Source organism: Lampetra fluviatilis, chromosome 7 (genome assembly GCF_964198595.1).
Source record: "Lampetra fluviatilis chromosome 7, kcLamFluv1.1, whole genome shotgun sequence".
Taxonomy (NCBI): Eukaryota; Metazoa; Chordata; class Hyperoartia; order Petromyzontiformes; family Petromyzontidae; genus Lampetra; species Lampetra fluviatilis.
Window position 1 is genome coordinate 2,404,226 of NC_136281.1, and position 19,687 is coordinate 2,423,912.

The following is a 19,687-nucleotide window of genomic DNA, read 5'->3' on the forward strand; positions in this document are numbered from 1 at the left end:
CGCCTTTGTCTCCCTAGTGATGATGTTTACACACCGCATCAGGTTACTCATTTGAGGCTGAGTCGACCTAGGGGAGGCCCAAGCCCGGTTCGAGTAATCGTCGCTGGGTGTTGGCCGTGAGCGGGAATCGAACCCGGGTCGCCGGGTTCATAGCGCAGCGCGCTAACCGCTACACTACCGCTCCCCTAGACACGCGCGCGTACGCACAGACGCACACCGTTTCACGTGTAACGCGCTGCCTCGAACCCCCCCGTACCCCGCCCCTGCTCCGCCTCTGTTCCCCTCGCTCCTACCCGTCCCGGACCGATCGCATCCTCTCCGCCGCGAGACGAGCGCACAGAGCGAGAGAGAAGAGAAGAGAGAGACGGAGAGAGCCGAGGGCTTCCTCCACGGTGTTCACGACCGCGCCACGCCAGACCCGCGAGCACCATCATCTCCTCCTCCTCCTCCGCCTCCAGCCGCATCAGCAACGGCCGCAGCTTGTACCCCGGTAAGTGGCAAGCAAGCGGAGGTCCTCCTCTGGGTAGCCGTGCCCCACTTGCTCCGGGAGCTTGCACGGCCGCGCTGCGTTATCGTTGGTGGCTGATGTTGGTTGTGGTTGCTGCTGCCGCTGCTGTTGTTGCTGCTGCCGCTGCTGCTGCTGCTGTTGCGAGGACTCAATCAGATACCGGTCGGCTGTGTGGGGATGGGTACAGCAGGCGGGCAAGGCGATGGGGAGAGCCGGCTTCTCCCTGCGAGTGTGAGTGAGTGATCCAGAGGTTCGAAGCGATTGTGAGTGAGTGCGGTTGTCCGCGATGGGTGAATTGGGTGCGAGTTGGAGAGGGCGCGTGTGATTGCGAGTTAAGTTGAGTGGGTGAATTAGTGTGAGCGAGTGTGAGTGACTTTGAGTGTCGGTGAAGGTGAGAGTGCGAATGAGCGTGTGTCTATGAAGGTGTGAGTGGGTAAGTGTGAGTGAGTGTGCGTGCGTGTTTATGAGTGCAGTGTGTGTGTGTCGGGGTGAGTGTAAGAGTGAGTGTATCACGCGTGAGTGTGGATCGGTTTCTGTGTGTGTTCGTAAATGAATGTCTGAGACAGTGACTGCTGGTGTCATTGAATGAGTCAGTGATTGAGTGTGTCTCTACGTGTGTGTATGATTGATTAAATGTGTGTGTGTATGTATGTATGTGTCATCCGCGTATCTCTGTTCGTGTGAATGTCCTCTGTGTGTGAGAATATTTCAGTGTGAGTTGCGTCTGTGTGTGCATTAGTGTGCGTTTATTGGTGTTTGGATTATTCTCTGTATTCGTGTAAGTAACATCTGTGTGTGTGTGTATGTACGTGTGTAAGTGGATCTGCGCCTGTGTGAGTGTGCTCTTGGCTGTGTGTGCTCGATTGTATCTATTTATATGTGTGTCACCTTTATCAGTGTGTGTGATTTAGTGTGTCAGTGTGTTTGTTATTGTGTGTATGTGTGTGTGCGCTTGAGTCTTGGAACGGTAGTGTAGTGGTTAGTGCACTGCGCTACAAACCCCGGCGACCAGAGTTCGATTCACGCTCACGGACCAATAACAGTGGCGAATAATTGAACGGGTCCTAGGCCTCCTCTAAGTCGACTCAGCCTCCAATTAGTACCTGGTGTGGTGTGTAAACATCACCACTGGGGAGACAAAGGCGGCCGGGCGTGGTGTTGGCCACCCACCCTTTTATGCCGTTCCTGCCATCATAGGTGTTCGCTAACAGCACTTGCCCAAAACGTCTGCTCAGGCTATGCATTTTGCATTTGTGAGTGTGTGCGTGTCTGTAACGGTGTGCTCATGCTTGTTTGAGTGCTGTCTGTTTGCGTGTGTGACAATGTGTCAACCATAATGATGAAAGTGTGTTAATATAATGAGTTCTTCATTGTGTGGTTACACATTTCCACGCTGCTGCTACTTGGTGTTTGAGGAGTGTTAGTGGTAATGGAGTAGCATCTTAGTGGTGGAGGTGCCGTCCTTTACACCAGAAGCCACAAGGAGCGTCTTGGCTCCAGTCTGAGCACAAACACAGCCCCAGTCGCTTACCATGCCCACCTGCCACGTATGCAAATGATCCACTCTGCAGATTACTAATTGGCAATCATTACGGGAAGTAAAAGTTTTGGTGCACATTAAGCAACATTCATTACAAACATTGATCTTCAGTCAGAACAAATAACGTCTGGCAAGTGTGCATGCTATTATTTCATCTGTAAAGCACGATTTTAATTATGTTAAAGCATTATTCCAATATGTAATATTTCTATATGGTGTTTCATAACTGTCATATGTATTAATGCGAGCGGCAGGTATTTAATACATTAAGAAAGTTTGGTTGAACAATGTTCCATATTTATAATTAGTTAAAACGCTCACGCGTGCGTGATCACTTCACGTAATGAGAACTATCCGACGCTTCTGAGGAAAGGGAAGGCTTCGGCTTCCAAAACGCTTGAGGAAATGTGTTCACCCATATCTTTTTTTTTATTTTAAACACAAAGCAAACACGTTCTGGTGTGCCATTACCCAAATTGTTCTCAACAGCTGACACCTGTTATACTACCGATGACAAAAACAAGAGGCCTGGCATTGCATTTTGGTCAAAACTGGTCCCCAATGACTTCGTATTGAATGGAATAAGTTTGCCATCGGGCAGATATAGCGTCGTGTATGAGCGCACCTAGTAAAGGCCACGCTAACACGGTGAGAGGGACAGCAACAGTGGCCGAAGTTTACTCGTGAGCTGCACAGTTTGAACAACAACAACAACACCCATCGTCGTGGTACGCACTGGAGTTACGGGCCCTCTGCTCGCAGAGGGCCTCGCTCAGCCTCGGCACGCATTTGAAGGCCGAGTTTGTGATGCAACACTCAGTTAATTATCAACATGCCCAGCAGCAACATTTTCTCACTGGGCCTCTTTCACAATTGCCAAACTGTTCGCAAATTAGATTTGACTTGCTAATGACGGGCTCTCGTCTGAACAATGCCACTGTGGTTCTCTGGAAACGGGCCGCGGAGTTAAACCAGAGTGGGGCAATAAGCTCGCCATGTTATCACGGCTCGAAATCCTCCTCCTCTTGACGAACCTGGGCTGGTGAACTCCGGTTTGCGAGGTGGATTGTCGTTCCGCACCACCGGAGCGCATTGCTGCTGCACTTTAACGTTGCTGCTGCACTTTGACATCACCGTTGCACGCCGCTGCACATTTCACTTTGGTCACATGGGCTGCTGTTGCAGTAGCAGCAGCAGCAGCGAACTGCTGCGTCTCTGGCCACGAGGCTTTTCTGGAGCTGGCAGCCGGTGTGCCGGTGGGGAGCAAGCCTTGAGTGTCGACAGTTAGTCTCTCCATGTAGGCGTGAGGCGATAATGGGATTAGGTGCAGATTTAGTTGCAAAGATGATGCAGTAAGACCTTTTTTTTTTGGGGGGGGGGGGAGGGGGTAGAAATCAATTTTCCCAACTAAAGTGCATTATGCCACAGTGCATTAATGTATTAGCCGTGGTCATAAAAGTGTTGTGAAATCCAAGATGTTTTTAATAACACGCCGGCGGTGTGATCACGGCGGCTCGCCACTTTCGTGTGGGATTCATGCACCGGCCCGGTCTCGGCCGTGCGGCGCAAGACATCTCGAGTGTGGACAACGCGCACCGCCGTGTTGACGGGGGCCCCTGCATCTTAACGCTCATCGCGTGGGCAAATATAAAGGGCGCAAAGATGCCTATTACCGTTTTGTTTGGTGAAAGAAGGCGCTAATGAGCTCGTTTTAACAACATCCTCCTGTATGTGAACGCGTTACCTCTAATTCAGGGCAAGCCGTGTGTTCACGCGCTCGCAATCACTGCTCAGTATTTGATGTGCCAGTACAATTTTAATTATTATTAATCGGTCGTTAGGCTATACGGCACCCTAATATGGCAATGATGATCACTATTACTGCAGGTGACAGATATAGCCTGTGCTAATTTCTGTGATAAATTACACATTTCTCAGAGAGGAGGAGGAGGAGGAAGTCTGCGGTAAGGCTGGCTCTTTGCTTCGTGCTCAAAGTGCGCTCACGCCGTGGTGTACACGGGGTTACTCTGAGCGGTGTGTGGCTCGTTGCGCCCCAACTATTTTCCACATGCGCGCAAATGATCCTTATGGCGGTACCCCGGGGTACCAAATAATACAAAATGGGCCGAGGCAATTAAATATTTTATTTCTGGGACATTATTTTTTCCAGGGGTGTACTTAACTCCGCGACTGGGGTACCAATCAATCCGACATCAGTGCCACTCCGCGATGTCGAAATGCAGCGAGGACGATTGCGCTGAAACCCTGAAGGCTTGCAAGCACCGTGGTGGTGCATCGTGTACAGCTCGTCGAGATGAGTCGACTGTCGCATCGCCGACCATCAACAGACTAAAAGTGACTGCATCACGGGCATTGTGCGAGAGCCGTGGTACTATGGAACCCCGGGGTACCACCATAAGGTTCAAATGTCAGGTGAAGTCTGTGCATCCCCAGCCGAGATAAACTTCCGCTGATGATGAGGAGGAGTCTTATTGTGCGTACGAATGTATGTATATGTTTGTTAGTACCAATGATATGAAACATTGTATGCCGTTTGTGCATTGGTTTATACCAGCGGCTAAGATAATGGGGGGAACATACATTTCGTGATATGACATATTTGACTTGTATTTCAGAATCAGAATATTTATTTCTACTGAAGGAATCCGATGAGCCATTAAGCTCTCTTTTGTTTTTTTACAGATTTTAAAGTCGAGTGTCAATATATTAAGCACTCAAGAGACTTATCACACTCGCTGCATAAGGACAAAGTAGAATAACTGTGTTTTCTAATTGTGGCCGTTTTACAAAAAGTTTTGACCCTTACACACGCAGTTCCTGTATGCATACAGGAACACTGCGGTGTTTCGGAAGCTTATTTAGTGACGATGCAAAGGTTAATGAAATTGCTGAAAGGTGAAACATGAAATATTTTCCAATGAACACGAGAGAGTGAGTTAAAATGTTGGCACAAGGGGCCCTTCCCAAGAGAGTCTCATGCACGACCGTGTTATCATTTATTCATCGTTAATGTAACTATACATACACACTGTACTCTACTGTGGCAGGGAATCAAACTCAGGTCGTCGGGTTCGTAGTGCAGGGCGGAAACCACTTTTGCTGCAGCTCCCCCATTTGTATGTACATGTATGTTCTACGTGTGTTGAACTTCTTTTGCACCGTACGTCACCAACCGTGCTAAAAAGTGACCGGCGTAGGATGTTGTGTGTGGTGTGCGAGGACCGTGAGGGTTGAGGAGTGGTGATGTAGCAGTGCCCGTGATGCCGAAGAGTGCTGGGTGGGTGTGTCGGAGGCACCTCCTGTGACTTTCAGTTTTAAATAAGTTTCCCTCTCGTGTCCAGCGTGGGGTTGTTGGAGCAAAGAGGGAGCAGGAATCGTCGCCTGCAAGGTGCTGGCGTAGCCAAGATAACGAATCACTCGAGTGAGTCACAAACATCGTTCCTCACGACGTGGCTGCCTTCACACTATATTTAAGGACATCATAGCACACGCATCAGCATTTAATTACGAACTTTAACATCGGTTCTGGTTTCGATTTAAAGCTTTCGTGACTGCAGGGATTCATCTTATTGGTTCATTCGGTAAAGTCACGTAGAAGGGAAATAATAAAATAATAAAAATAAAACATAATAAAATACAATTCTCACGACGTTTCGGCCACAATGCAAGCAGCCGTCCTCAGGTGAAGAACAGGTCTGTCAGACGCTGTCTTTTCGACAGACCTGTTTTTCACCTGAGGACGGCTGCTTGCGTTGTGGCCGAAACGTCGTGAGAATTGTATTTTATTATGTTTTATTATTATTTTATTATTTCCCTTCTACGTGACTTTACCGAAAGAACCAAGAAGATCGGTTCTGGTGTTACTTCCTTAATTAGCATTTCATTTGTTTATCCATGCGGCGTGTGTTGCTCACAGCTCGTGCATAAAAGCACGGAGTTTGCTCATTGTAGCAGCAGCCGTCGGGCAGCACGTTGATCGCTCATCGTGGTATTACGGTCGCAGCAGAAGCACCAGACGCTTTGTAAACAGAGGCTGGAGGCGACGAGGGCCTCTGTTCTTCCTCGCGACTGCTTTTGGCAAGGGGCTTGCACTGCAGTTAGAGGAATTGACAGGTACAGTGACACATTGTCAGTTCGTGGAATGGATTGTGCTGCTGCTGCACCGCCTGGATTGGCGGTTGTGTATCGGGCAATTTCTCTGAAAGATTTCAAATTTGACCCATCTCAGCAAATGTTAATTGCAGTGCGTCTATGCAGGTGGTCCATGGTTAGGCAGGTACGGTGACACGGGTGTGTGTGCACACGGTGTCACGATGTAACCTACAGAGGGTCAGGCTTGCACGTCCAAAACATGCGTGAGCTGCTCGATTTTGCTGCCAGTGAAAGGTAACCGAATTAAATCTGGAATTGTTTAATGGGCTTTGAACCTTTGATTATTTTTCAAAAGGTTCCCAATAGCGGGTGGTGTGTTCTATTAATAAGGGAGCGAATTGTGCGTTCGTATTGAGTTACATCCGCCAGGACATATGACTTCACTTGTGGCATGGCAAATCAGTGTGCGGTGGCGATGTGACGACGGACGTTTCGTGATGCGAGCCTCGTCTGCGAGCCACGGGAGTAGCTGACGACTTCATCGTCGGTCGTGGCGTTCGCCCGCAAAATCGCTCGCGCAAGAGAACGCCCGGGAGAAAACGTGTTTGATAACTCGTAGTTGATGACCAATTAATGGGAGATTAGGAGGCGCGCCGTAAGATTAGGAGCAATGTGGGGGCCTGGCAGGGCGGGGGGGGGGACTGGCTCGACTCCACGGCACCCGCTCTGTGGCCTCTGTGCCAGGCCTCCGTCATTAGCGCCAACAATTGCCGTTGTTTTCATTCCACGAGGGTGAAGCCTTATTAATTAAGGGCTGCGCGTCCGCCGACTTTAAAGCGGGGACCGCCTTCAGTGAGTGCCGAGCAAGTTCGTCGCTTTGTAGGGCGGCTCACTCTCTCTGGCTGGGGTACTCGTCTGAAATATTCCATTTGGTACCTGTAACGAATCTCGAGTCGCTATGAATGATGTCACGAATCCACAACGCGGTCGTGATCGTGAGCGTACTGCGGGAGTTGTACGGAAACGCTCTTCGCTGCGTGAATGCAAACGGACGTCCTGAGAGTGAGTTTTATCACGTAGGCTTTCGCTGGCCAATATCATCATCCATAACCCAAAAACCTCTATTATGTCCTGAGAGTGGATGATAACGACGATGATGTTGCGGATGGAGCCATGGCGGAGATGAGTGTAAAAATAAGAAGACGTTTTACCCTTTCTGGTAATGAAACAGGTGTCGAGATGTTCAAAGGCCAAATAGATAAATGTTTGCAAGGAATCAAGTCTGCATTAACAACACGTGCTTGTGGTGGACATATGTAACACGATTTGTGTTCCTGGGTGGTAAATGTTATTTTCTAATCGCTTATGCCTCAAAAGTATATAAAATGGCTATTATTCCCCACAAACTTTGCCTTTGTGACCAGGAATTTACGTGAAGGAATGACACAAATGCACACCACGTTTTCTCATTGAAAATAGGAGCATTTCAAAATATCAATGTCCTGGTCACAAAAGCAAAGTTTGTGGGGAATAATAACCACTTTCTGTACTTTTGAGGCACAAGCGATTAGAAAATAACACTTACTACACAGGAACAAAAAGTAAATACATTTGTTACAAAGTGTTATTAATGGAGTGGATTATTAACTTTGCTTTTGTGTGGGGAATAATAGCCATTTCTGTACTTTTGAGGCATAAGCAATTTAAAAATAACACTTACTACCCAGGAACACATTTTTTTGTTACACAGTTATTATCAGAGCATGTTCACAAGTATCGTGTGTGGTTAATGCAGTAACATGATTCCTTGCAGAAGGAATCAATTTGGTGTTTGAACATCTTAACGCCTGTTTTATTGCCGGAATGGATACAACCCTATTCTTATGTTTTCATACGTTGATACTGGCAAAAAATGCCACATTTTATGGGAGGGTGTGCGTGTCTGTCACCACCTGAACGCGGTGGCCACTCTGTAATTGAAGAATTAAAATCGCACTGACCACCCCACTTGGCGACATGGGACTTGGGCTTCGAAGGTACGTGCGGCGTATTTCCACGTGGCGCTTAAAGTAGACCAGTGGCATGCCCCCACTGTGCCGGTGTGAGTTGCGTGCGAATGTGCGTCGATGTGAATGTGTGAGCGTTTATGTGTGCGAGTGTGAATTCATATGTGTGTCTGTGCATATATTTGTGTATGTGAGTGTGTGTGGAGAGCAGTGTGGGGAGTGGTGGTGTAGCGGTTAGCGCGCTGCGCTACGAACCTGGCAACCCGGGTTCGATTCCTGCTCAGGGCCATCACCAGTGACAGCGATGATCTGAACCGGTCCTGGGCCTCCCCTAGGTCGACTCAACCTCAAATGAGTACCTGGTGCGGCGTGTGAACATCGCCACCCCATCGTGTGCCGTGCCAGCCTTGAGAGGTGCTCGCTAACAGCACTTGTCCCGACAGTCTGTTGAGGCTATATGGGGGATCTTTGTCTTTATCTTTGTCGAGAGCGGTAGCGCAGCGCTACGAACCCGAGGACCCGAGTTCGATTCCCGCTCACGGCTAACACAAGTGACCATTTTCTGAACCGGTCCTGGGCCTCCACTAGGTCGACTCAGCCTCAAATGAGTAGCCTGGTGTGAAGTGTAAACATCGCCACTGGGGAGACAAAGGCGGTCGAGCGTGGTGCTGGCCACCCACCCCCTCGTGTGCCGTGTCCCGGCCTTCATAGGTGCTCGCTAACAGCACTTGCCCCTAAAGTCTGTTCAGGCTTTACGGGGGACCTTTATCTTGGTGTATGGCGATTATTGTTGTTGTATGACGAGCGGTGGTGAAGAGGTTTACGTGCACTGCACTACAAACCTGGTGCCCTGAGTTGGATCCCGAGAGATACCTCGCATCAGCGGTGAGTGACATTTGAACTGTTTCTGAGTCTCCCCGAGGTCAACTCAGTCTGAAATGGTTGTAATTATCAGCGAAACGTCGTACTCAAATTAAAAAATGCTGTTGAATCTCTCGTCAACACACCGGTGGGTTAAAGAAGTGCATTTTTTTGTCCTTTGAAAAACGTGACACATTTTTTACTGTTTGGCCGTGTCGTGTGTTGGAGGGTTACGACACATTTATAAATAACGCGATCTGACCCAAAAACATATATTATGAATAATATTGGTCGCGAAAGCCTACGTGTTAAATTGAAATGGGTACCCTGGTGTGTTTTGTAAACTTGAGCAAGTGTGGTGTTGATCCAGCACAGACAGCACTTGCCCCAACAGTCTGCATTGGCTGTAGTACAAGGGTGCGTTGTTGTGCACGTGTGTGAGCATGGCTCCACTCTCTCTTGCACGTGTTGGTGTGCACGTCTGTGTGGCTTTGGAGCGCCGTGTCTTTGCGAGATGTGCAGTCCATAGGGCTGCCGTGATTATCAAGCCACAAGGCTGTGGCTGGCCTCATGATTGACACTAATTGCGTGCATTCGGTCGTCATTTGTGCGTGTGACATTTGTTGGCGCGTGTTGGGATCATAAAAAGAGCCTTAATGTATTTATTCATCTTTGATCAAATGTCACGGGCATATGCGCGTTATCCGATCTTTGCAGGCTCAAACGGTTGTTTGTGGTAAACCCTCTTAATGGTCACTATGGAAATAAATCAGGTGCTTTTGAAAAACCAGAGGTCACTTTTGTTGGTTTTTCACGGCTTTCTGTAATGAAGTTACTAGCTCACTTTCAGCATTTTAACCATCCGGCCAGGTCTACTGGGTACTCTACAAATGCATTAATCAATAATTGTGATGAAAATGAATTTGATGTTCTGTACATATTTTAAACGTATGTCATGAGGAGGTTAAGTTATGCACCACATTGCTGTATTTATTTTGCAGACTGAGTACAGTTAAAGGGGGCTCGCGGAAGTGCCACATAAATATTTCACCGGCGATAATAAAAGTGATTAGCTTAATTGCGAAAAGGAGGTAAAGCATTTCGTTCGGTGTAATTATTTGGTGTTATCAATTATTTTTTTAAAGGAATTCGTTTAAAACGCATACTTAAATGGATCAGAGTAAACACCGCTAAGTATTCATGTGAGTTGCTGTGTGTGAACACCCGGTACCCGCTTGTTTGGTAGGCAGGTCGGGAGGAGGCAGTTTGTGAGGGGCAGTTTGTGAGGGGGCAGTTTGTGAGTGGGCAGTTTGTGAGAGGGCAGTTTGTGAGGAGGCAGTTTGTGAGGGGGCAGTTTGTGAGGATGCAGTTTGTGAGGGGGCAGTTTGTGAGGGGGCAGTTTGTGAGGGGGCAGTTTGTGAGGGGGCAGTTTGTGAGGAGGTAGTTTGTGAGGAGGCAGTTTGTGAGGGGGCAGTTTGTGAGGGGGCAGTTTGTGAGGGGGCAGTTTGTGAGGGGGCAGTTTGTGAGGAGGCAGTTTGTGAGGAGGCAGTTTGTGAGGGGGCAGTTTGTGAGGGGGCAGTTTGTGAGGGGGCAGTTTGTGAGGGGGCAGTTTGTGAGGAGGTAGTTTGTGAGGAGGCAGTTTGTGAGGGGGCAGTTTGTGAGGGGGCAGTTTGTGAGGAGGCAGTTTGTGAGGAGGCAGTTTGTGAGGAGGCAGTTTGTGAGGGGGCAGTTTGTGAGGAGGCAGTTTGTGAGGAGGCAGTTTGTGAGGGGGCAGTTTGTGAGGGGGCAGTTTGTGAGGAGGCAGTTTGTGAGGGGGCAGTTTGTGAGGAGGCAGTTTGTGAGGAGGCAGTTTGTGAGGAGGCAGTTTGTGAGGGGGCAGTTTGTGAGGGGGCAGTTTGTGAGGAGGCAGTTTGTGAGGAGGCAGTTTGTGAGGGGGCAGTTTGTGAGGAGGCAGTTTGTGATGAGGCAGTTTGTGAGGGGGCAGTTTGTGAGGGGGCAGTTTGTGAGGAGGCAGTTTGTGAGAAGGCAGTTTGTGAGGAGGCAGTTTGTGAGGAGGCAGTTTGTGAGGAGGCAGTTTGTGAGGGGGCAGTTTGTGAGGAGGCAGTTTTTGAGGAGGCAGTTTGTGAGGAGGCAGTTTGTGAGGGGGCAGTTTGTGAGGGGGCAGTTTGTGAGGAGGCAGTTTGTGAGGAGGCAGTTTGTGAGAGGGCAGTTTGTGAGGGGGCAGTTTGTGAGGAGGCAGATTGAGAGGAGGCAGTTTGTGAGAAGGCAGTTTGTGAGGAGGCAGTTTGTGAGGGGGCAGTTTATGAGGAGGCAGTTTGAGAGGGGGCAGTTTGTGAGGGGGCAGTTTGTGAGGGGGCAGTTTGTGAGGGGGCAGTTTATGAGGGGACAGTTTGTGAGGAGGCAGTTTGTGAGGAGGCAGTTTGTGAGGAGGCAGTTTGTGAGGGGGCAGTTTGTGAGGGGGCAGTTTATGAGGGGGCAGTTTGTGAAGGGGCAGTTTGTGAGGAGGCAGTTTGTGAGTGAGGAGGCAGTTTGTGAGAAGGCAGTTTGTCAGAAGGCAGTTTGTGAGGGGGCAGTTTGTGAGGAGGCAGTTTGTCAGAAGGCAGTTTGTGAGGGGGCAGTTTGTGAGGAGGCAGTTTGTGAGGAGGCAGTTTGTGAGGAGGCAGTTTGTGAGGAGGCAGTTTGTGAGGAGGCAGTTTGTGAGGAGGCATTTTGTGAGGAGGCAGTTTGTGAATTGGCAGTTTGTGAGGAGGCAGTTTGTGAGGAGGCAGTTTGTGAGAAGGCAGTTTGTGAGGAGGCAGTTTGTGAGAAGGCAGTTTGTGAGAAGGCAGTTTGTGAGGAGGCATTTTGTGAGGGGGCAGTTTGTGAGAAGGCAGTTTGTGAGGAGGCAGTTTGTGAGGGGGCAGTTTATGAGGAGGCAGTTTGAGAAGGGGCAGTTTGTGAGGGGGAAGTTTGAGAGGGGGCAGTTTGTGAGGAGGCAGTTTGTGAGAATGCAGTTTGTGAGGAGACAGTTTGTGAGGGGGCAGTTTGTGAGGAGGCAGTTTGTGAGGGGGCAGTTTGTGAGAAGGCAGTTTGTGAGGGGGCAGTTTGTGAGGGGGCAGTTTGTGAGAAGGCAGTTTGTGAGAAGACAGTTTGTGAGAAGGCAGTTTGTGAGGGGGCAGTTTTTGAGGAGGCAGTTTGTGAGGAGGCAGTTTGTGAGGGGGCAGTTTGTGGGAAGGCAGTTTGTGAGGAGGCAGTTTGTGAGAAGGCAGTTTGTGAGAAGGCAGTTTGTGAGGAGGCAGTTTGTAAGGGGGCAGTTTGTGAGAAGGCAGTTTGTGAGGAGGCAGTTTGTGAGGAGGCAGTTTGTGAGGGGGCAGTTTGTGAGAAGGCAGTTTGTGAGGAGGCAGTTTGTGAGGGGGCAGTTTGTGAGGAGGCAGTTTGTGAGGAGGCAGTTTGTGAGGGGGCTCTTTATGAGGAGGCAGTTTGTGAGGGGGCAGTTTGTGAGGAGGCAGTTTGTGAGGGGGCAGTTTGTGAGGAGGCAGTTTGTGAGGAGGCAGTTTGTGAGGGGGCAGTTTGTGAGGAGGCAATTTGTGAGGGGGCAGTTTGTGAGGAGGCAGTTTGTGAGGAGGCAGTTTGTGAGGGGGCAGTTTGTGAGGAGGCAATTTGTGAGGGGGCAGTTTGTGAGGGGGCAGTTTGTGAGGAGGCAGTTTGTGAGGGGGCAGTTTGTGAGCAGGCAGTTTGTGAGGAGGCAGTTTATGAGGAGGCAGTTTGTGAGGAGGCAGTTTGTGAGAATGGGTAAAATGGGGGCCATTGTAGGAGTCGCTCCGGCCCCATCATAAGCAACGGGGGTCCCCCGCTCATCTCATTGTCATTTCAACGTAGCTCCGACATGTAGGCCCCCCTGATTCCGTGCGCCCCAGTGCTTGTGCACCACCTGCACGTTCAATAGCCTAGCTGTACTACTGCGTCCCTGGCACCACGTTTAAGCACACACACTATCATATTAAACACAAAGAGGATTTGCTTGTAATGAACGAGAGAAGGGGTGAACGTTTTGACCCACACTTTTTGCTGAAAGCCTTTACCACACATTTGCAAATGGTCACTGACTCTATGCAGTCCCACATATGGACATGCTTATCAAATTCTCTAAATCCATAAATCTCTGGCATGTTTCACTCTACTTGTTCTAATGCATGAGTGCAGATTCTTTTTTGCATAGTTATCGACCTATTGGTCAGAGCTGGTAAAGGGGCCTGCTTGGCCTGGCTGCATTTTGCCATAACTTCCGAGGGCCAAAAGTCATCAGCTTTGTTTGTTTTGGTTTCCAGTAGTGAGGGTTGGCTTTGGGAGCTGTTGTGTAGCCTATCGAGTGTGCAGGCTGTGCAACTGCACCAGAGCCCACGGACTTCAGGGTCCCCAGGTGCTGGGATATGAAGAGAGAAGAAATATAACAGGGGACCCCATTTCATTCGGTGCACCATGTTCAAGTTGCTGCTGCTTTTGTTTCCCTGGCCACCTACTCCCTTTCACCTCACCTTAGACATAACAGAGGTTGTTTTTTACGTTCATGGCACGGTTATGTTTATTATAGTTCTAGAAGCATCCTTTCTACTTCCGTGCGTACTGCAGAGTCCGTCGCGCAAAGCTATGATGTTAGTTTGCCTCTTAGTGGAAATCTTTGCACGATCCTGTGCGCCAGGAACACAATATCACCTCAGAGGCTACTCGAGTGCTGGCCGGCTGGGTGAAATGTGAGCTTGCCGATTAAAAATTCTATCCTCGAGAAAAGAGTGGCTGAGCAGTTTGTAGGTCAGCGGAGCTCCTGAAAACTTGTCCTTTCGCGATGTACATAGGCTTGGTTTAGCCTTGTTGGAGACTTAGTTTATACATGACTTAGTCTTGGCTTAACCTTGATTTAGACTTTGTTTAGATTTGTTTAGCCTTGATCTAGTTGTGGTTTAACCTTGGTGTTTGCCTTGCTCTCAATCTCTGTTTGGTCTTGGCTTCCCTTGATTTAGCCTCGATTTAGATTTCAACAGAATTGGTTGAGACTTAATTGAAACTCAGCTAAAGCTTGGTTTAGCATTTGGTTTATATGTTATGACCGTCATGAGTGTCATGTCTGAAGAACTCGCATGTCTGAGCCTCCATCATCAGAGCTACGCAGTTTTATTTCCACATTCCAAGAGGTCAGATTAAAAGTAAAATCTCCTAAGATTATACATACATCATGAAAACAAATTAAATGATATTCACATAATAACACATGCACACACACGCACGCAATCACTTTGTTTATTCCAGAGTTGTAGTGATGTCACAGGAAGTCATTAGTGTCACAGCTCAATCAATAGGACTCTGGTTCAGAATCAATTTTTGTGGATTTTATTGTTTAATAATTCACAAGCGACAGGCACTCCAGCACCCAGGGAGGGTGGGTGGGGGGGGGTCACGATGGAGCTCTTGATAAAGAATCTTAAAACAATAGATAAAAAAAACAGTTGACCTCCAGAGCCACCGCTTGAAAGCTCCACGTCTTATACCGTCAAAATGTTTTCTCTGAGTGAATGGCAGCGAGGGAATCCCATCGGGAGGAGGCCCCACGTGGTGTGCGTCGGTGTTGGGGTGCTTGGCCCTACGCCTCACGGAGGGCCCTCGGCCACACCGTCCATCCCTGGTGGCAGACGCAGCCCCAGTACTTGCCGTCGCATGGGGCCTCGTAAAGCCGTGTACAACAGACACAATGACTTGTGTTTAGGGCCGCGTTAAGGTGTAATCAGGGCAGGCCTGTGATTAATACAAGACTCAGAGCATGTTGCAATCAGCTGCGATTGTAATGTAGCATTAATTTGGACGGAATGCCTTGTGATGTAAGAGCAGAGTTAGTCTCTGGCGGGGATCGCTGCCGTGAGACAACTATCGATTACGCTGATGAAATTGCTTCGTGGCTCCGTGTTGTCGGGGGAGGGGGGAGGGCGAGTTTTGGGGGTGGGGGTGAGGAATGGGGTGTTGGACGAGGGGGCTGGGTGTTAATTATAATTACCCGGACAGTGCGGTGGCAGATTGGAGTGGCACCTTTTCTTGCCCCCTCCAGCTCCTTCACGGATGCCGTGGACGGGCGAGTTTGGCTGACCCGGTGCGCCGCGATGCCGCCTTGCCCGTGTGATGATGAAGTGTCAGTTACTTGTCATGCTGACTAATTAATTTTGGGGCTAATTCATTTTTCATTCCCGCTGGAGGGAGTGCTTCCTGCCTGCTCAATGGAGGAGGCATCATGTTTCCCTCCACCCCCCCCCCCCCCCCGACTAGGTTGAATAATTGATGGCTTCTAATTTGAAACCAACTCGGCTGTGATTGGAAAATGCTGCACGTTCTGCCCTATTTTGTCACCCGATGGTGCCCGTTGTCGCCCGGTAGAGCCTGTTGCTGGTTGCCCAATCGTCGCCCGGTGTCTGTCTCCAGGGGGGGGGGGATACCTGGGTCGGGCCCCGTGGCCGCACCGCCGATCGTCGTTTCGTTTCGCGCTCCGGCGCAAAACCTTTGGCTCGCGAGGTTGGGAATCCCGACAGCTGTGGCACAGCTGGCTCCGGCAGCAGGGGTTAAACAATGAAGCCCTGCTATTTTGATCGATACTGGCATTTGGTAAATCCCTCAAATAACTTGTAACAAGGCATTAGGCTTGTATTTGATATTTTGGAGTAGCACTTCAGATTAAAAAGCTGTGTCTCGCTTGTTATTTTTCTGCTTCAGGTCTGTAGACCTTGATATATGTGGCATTACTCGCACCTACAATATTAGCAATCTGCCTTGCAATCTCGTGTTCTAGCAACTAATACAGCGCTAGCAAGGCTTGATGACAGCATAAATTTTATTATAAGCATCTTAAAAGACATTCTTCTGACATGTAATTTCTTTCGGGTGATGTTATGTGGTTATTGAATTGCTATTTCATTTTTTTTTGCTTACTTAGCCTATATTAACCATCGAATATGCATTTCAATGGGCCTGGGGAAGTGTTGCATGGATGTTCATCAGTCTTATTCCAGATTGTATTGTCTTTTGTGGTGTCTTTAGGAAGACGCTGCCTCCATTCTCTTTAAGCAAAATTAAAAGTGACAATTTTTTCAATTAGGAGTCACCGAGTGATTTCAGCCGCGCCATCGCGGCCTGGGAATTCTTTCTGCATGGCGCAAGCAGCTCCTCTACGGAGCGCGAGCCCAACGAGCGGATCGATGCTGTTTAATCTGCTTAATTTAACGTCTAGCCTGGGATGCGGCTAACTGCACGATATTACTAATAAATTGTGTTTTATTTATTTGTTTAAACCCCATCTCAAAGTAACCATAGCTCTCATGTCTCTGGGAAGGTATCTTCAGACACAAGGGTGAGCAAACACTGAGCCCATCCAGGGAGCCCAAAGGCAAGATTTTGGGAGAAATTTGGAAGACGCTCAACATTTGGGGGAAGGGCGCCACGGTGGCTAGATGTTAACTCCCTCGCCTGGTATACAGGAGGTCGTGGGTTCGATCCCAACCCTGACGCCTGCTGCTGTATATTTGGAGTGTGCATGTTCGCTCCGTGATCACGTGGATTTTTCTACGGCTTCCCCCCTCCACATTTCGAAAACGTGCGTTTAGAGTATTTGGCTGCTATACATTAACACACGATAAGCCAACTCGTTACGCTATCATTTGTGGCCAGGTCACTTCTGAAAAAGAGCTACGTAGCTCAGTGGTCCTCAACTGGTAAAATAAAATAAAAAAGTTTAGTTTTTCATAGTTTAGTTTGCTTGCCTTGTGGGTCGTACGCTTCTTGTGGGTGAAACGAACCCACGTTTCCAACGGCGCAATCGGCCGTGTCGTCACTTGCCGCCCGTGTCTAACGCGTGGGACAACTCGGGGCCTCCTCGCCGCAGTCCATGTCTCGTGTGCCAAGGTAACATATTTCTTAAATTTAATAACGTTTTTATATTTGATAAAATAGGCATCGCCGTCCATCATCATCATCCTCCTCCTCGCTGTAAAGGGAGCTGTCCGCCGACTTCCTTCGGCTGCATTAACTGCGCCCACAACACTCTAATTAAACTCGCAAAACTCTTCATCTGCTTTAATTAGACAGCTCTTGTTATATCATGGGTTTTCTCATGAAACATTTCAACTTATTTGTCTGGTTTCACAGCAGCAATTAGCATTCATTCCCTGCGATGATGAGCACTTGCAATGATTGGCACCGTGAGAAAAAAAATTCCTGCCTTTTGCATGAAGCTTGGCTACGTGTTGTGCTTGTTGGGTACGATCATTTATTCTCAGGCGTGTTGTTATTTAATTAAAAAGAAGCCTTAATAAAGCTGTTAAACTCATCTCCATAGAGCTCACCTTCACTAGCAGGTGTGAGCCCTTGTGAAGTGTGCCCAGAAGAAATGAATTTTCCTCGGGCCTGTCTGCCAGGGGTCTCTGGAGGTGAGCCCCCCTCACAGCTTGTCACATTAGTTCTGCAGACGCCGCTCTTTGAGTGTCCTGAGTGGGTGTGCCTGCCCGCGCGTGCACACGCGCGCGCGTGCGCGTGTGCACGAACGCGCGCGTGCACGTGCGCGCGCGCGCCTCGCTGGCGCAGTGGGTGGAGGTTGCTGCCGGTGGCTCGTGGCGCAGTCCCTCTGGGCACAGCGCTGTCGCGGGAGCCCGAGGAGAGGCCGATAACGGCAGGGGAAACTTGATTAATCACTGCGCGCCCCGGCGCCGTGTGAGATTAATTGCCAGGCCTGGAGTGGGAAGCCGTGGGAGGCGTGCCGTCGAGTCGCTTGCCGAGGAAGAGAGCCCTGACTCGTGTCTGTTACGCCCGTGCCGCCCGGCAAGCCTGGGCGAGCTCGCGAAGGGGATATACACTGTACCGTTTTGCCTTCGCGAGGATTATCGATAAGAGGGAAAAAAATCACACGTTCCGCCTGTACACGTCTGTGGAGGGGGCGACTCGGTTGTAATGGCATTAGAGAGATTATCAGCAAGTCGCAGCATGTCTTACACGAAATGCAAAAGCCAAATATTGATCTGGCCCAGGTGGGACACCCGGCGTGCACGCTCTTGCGCCTCCCTTTGTGTGGAGGCGCACGGCGAGGATGGCGAGAGGAGCGGTCGTCGAGAAACTAACGCTCGCCATCGCGTCTCCCACAGCGCTGCTGGAGCAGAGGTCGCGTTACAGATCTTCATGAGCACACGCGCTCATTTAGCCTTCAGTACCGTCTCGGCAACATCCCCGGCACTTTGTGTCCAAGGGAAGCCCCGAGGATTGGCAGTGTTTGTTCCTTTGTGATACTGTCTTATTGTGCGGGGAATGTCAATCAAGTGTCGCGGTATAATGATCCGCCGATGCATATGGTAGCGTATTATAATAGTGATACCTGTCTGAGATTCAAAGCTCAAAGCGGCGCTCAAAATCAGCATGAACACAGACTTTATAACCAAGCGAATGTCTGCCTAAATAGGATACATATTGAATTTCTGCGACATGTAATATAAATGAAGGCATGGAAATTTAGGTTGGCAATGTACCGGTTTAACAGTGATTAGATAGGAGGATAAAACTTTTCCATTTCATCAAAGGCACCGGGTCCCAGCACATGCTGCTCTATGTTCCTAATGCAGTGTTTACATCAAAATGCTATTAGACTTCAATCCCATTGCTGGAGAAAGCACTGCACGGGGCCAGATCCAGTGCAAGATACGAGCAGACTTCGATTTAATACAACGCATGCGTTGCGGTGCACTGCGATGCAGTTTAGTTACCGTGCTGAGACGCAGGGCAGTCCGATTGAATCGGTGCACTTGACTTCGCTCGTCTGATTTTGAGAACTCTTCCAGAAACAGACCAATCCTATGAAGCTACGTCTCCACCGTACGTCCGAGCTGGTGGTGGTAGCTTTTGGTGGTAGTGCGGTGCATCAGTTTGCTAAACACATTTTATTATCCCATCTTATGTGTGTGTTCAGCGACCGTAGTTTGGGCCAGTAATAGCGGTGCAAAAGTCATCACGTTGGCGCACCGCGCGGCATATTACAGTAATAAGGCCGCATGACAATTGACATGAATCGAAGTGGCATTGCTGCCGTGAAAACTATTTCCACAGAACGGCACAAGAGTGCGCGGGTGAAAATAGGCAGCGTTTTGTCCTGCATTGTGATATTCTCACACAGTGCACTCATTATAAAGCCGCCGCCGCTGCCACTTCTGCCCGCGCTGCTAATGCTCGTTAATTAGTAGTGGCAATTTAGTGACCGTGCGTATGAATGTCATGCACCCGACACGAGCAGAAGTAGCAGCAGCAAAGCCATTAACTATACTCATCGCGACGACCAATTCGCACCGTGCCACATGTACGCACTCGGGGTGAGGATTCCTGAAACGCCAATAGCAGGTATCGGCGTTTCAGGAAGAAGCAAAGGTTTCCTCAAGCATCGCTGCCTCTCTGCGGATCGCTATTGAGGCCGCAGTCTATGCACCTGCGTTGGGACAATGCGTGTGACGGCGTGACCGAGGCCTGCGGAGTGAGATGCTTGGCTTCGGTGCGCAATATTGCCTGTGTTGAGTTTGTCTCCCTGCTCGTGGGCTCGCGATCCGGCCCGTGCACCTCATTAGGAATCCCTGGAACGCCACTCCACCGTTCTGCCTCGGTTGTCACTGATACTCA

The 19,687-nt window shown here is 49.3% G+C and overlaps 1 protein-coding gene across 1 annotated transcript in view; it reads left to right on the forward strand.

The window, feature by feature from the left end:
- The first annotated feature begins 416 nt into the window (after positions 1-416).
- The window catches only part of ESRRG (estrogen related receptor gamma), a 113,160-nt gene continuing 93,889 nt past the window's right edge, over positions 417-19,687 (forward strand). The window contains exon 1 of the mRNA XM_078858159.1: positions 417-490. The gene's annotated coding sequence lies outside the window, so the exon portion shown is untranslated. The remainder of the gene's footprint in view (positions 491-19,687) is intronic.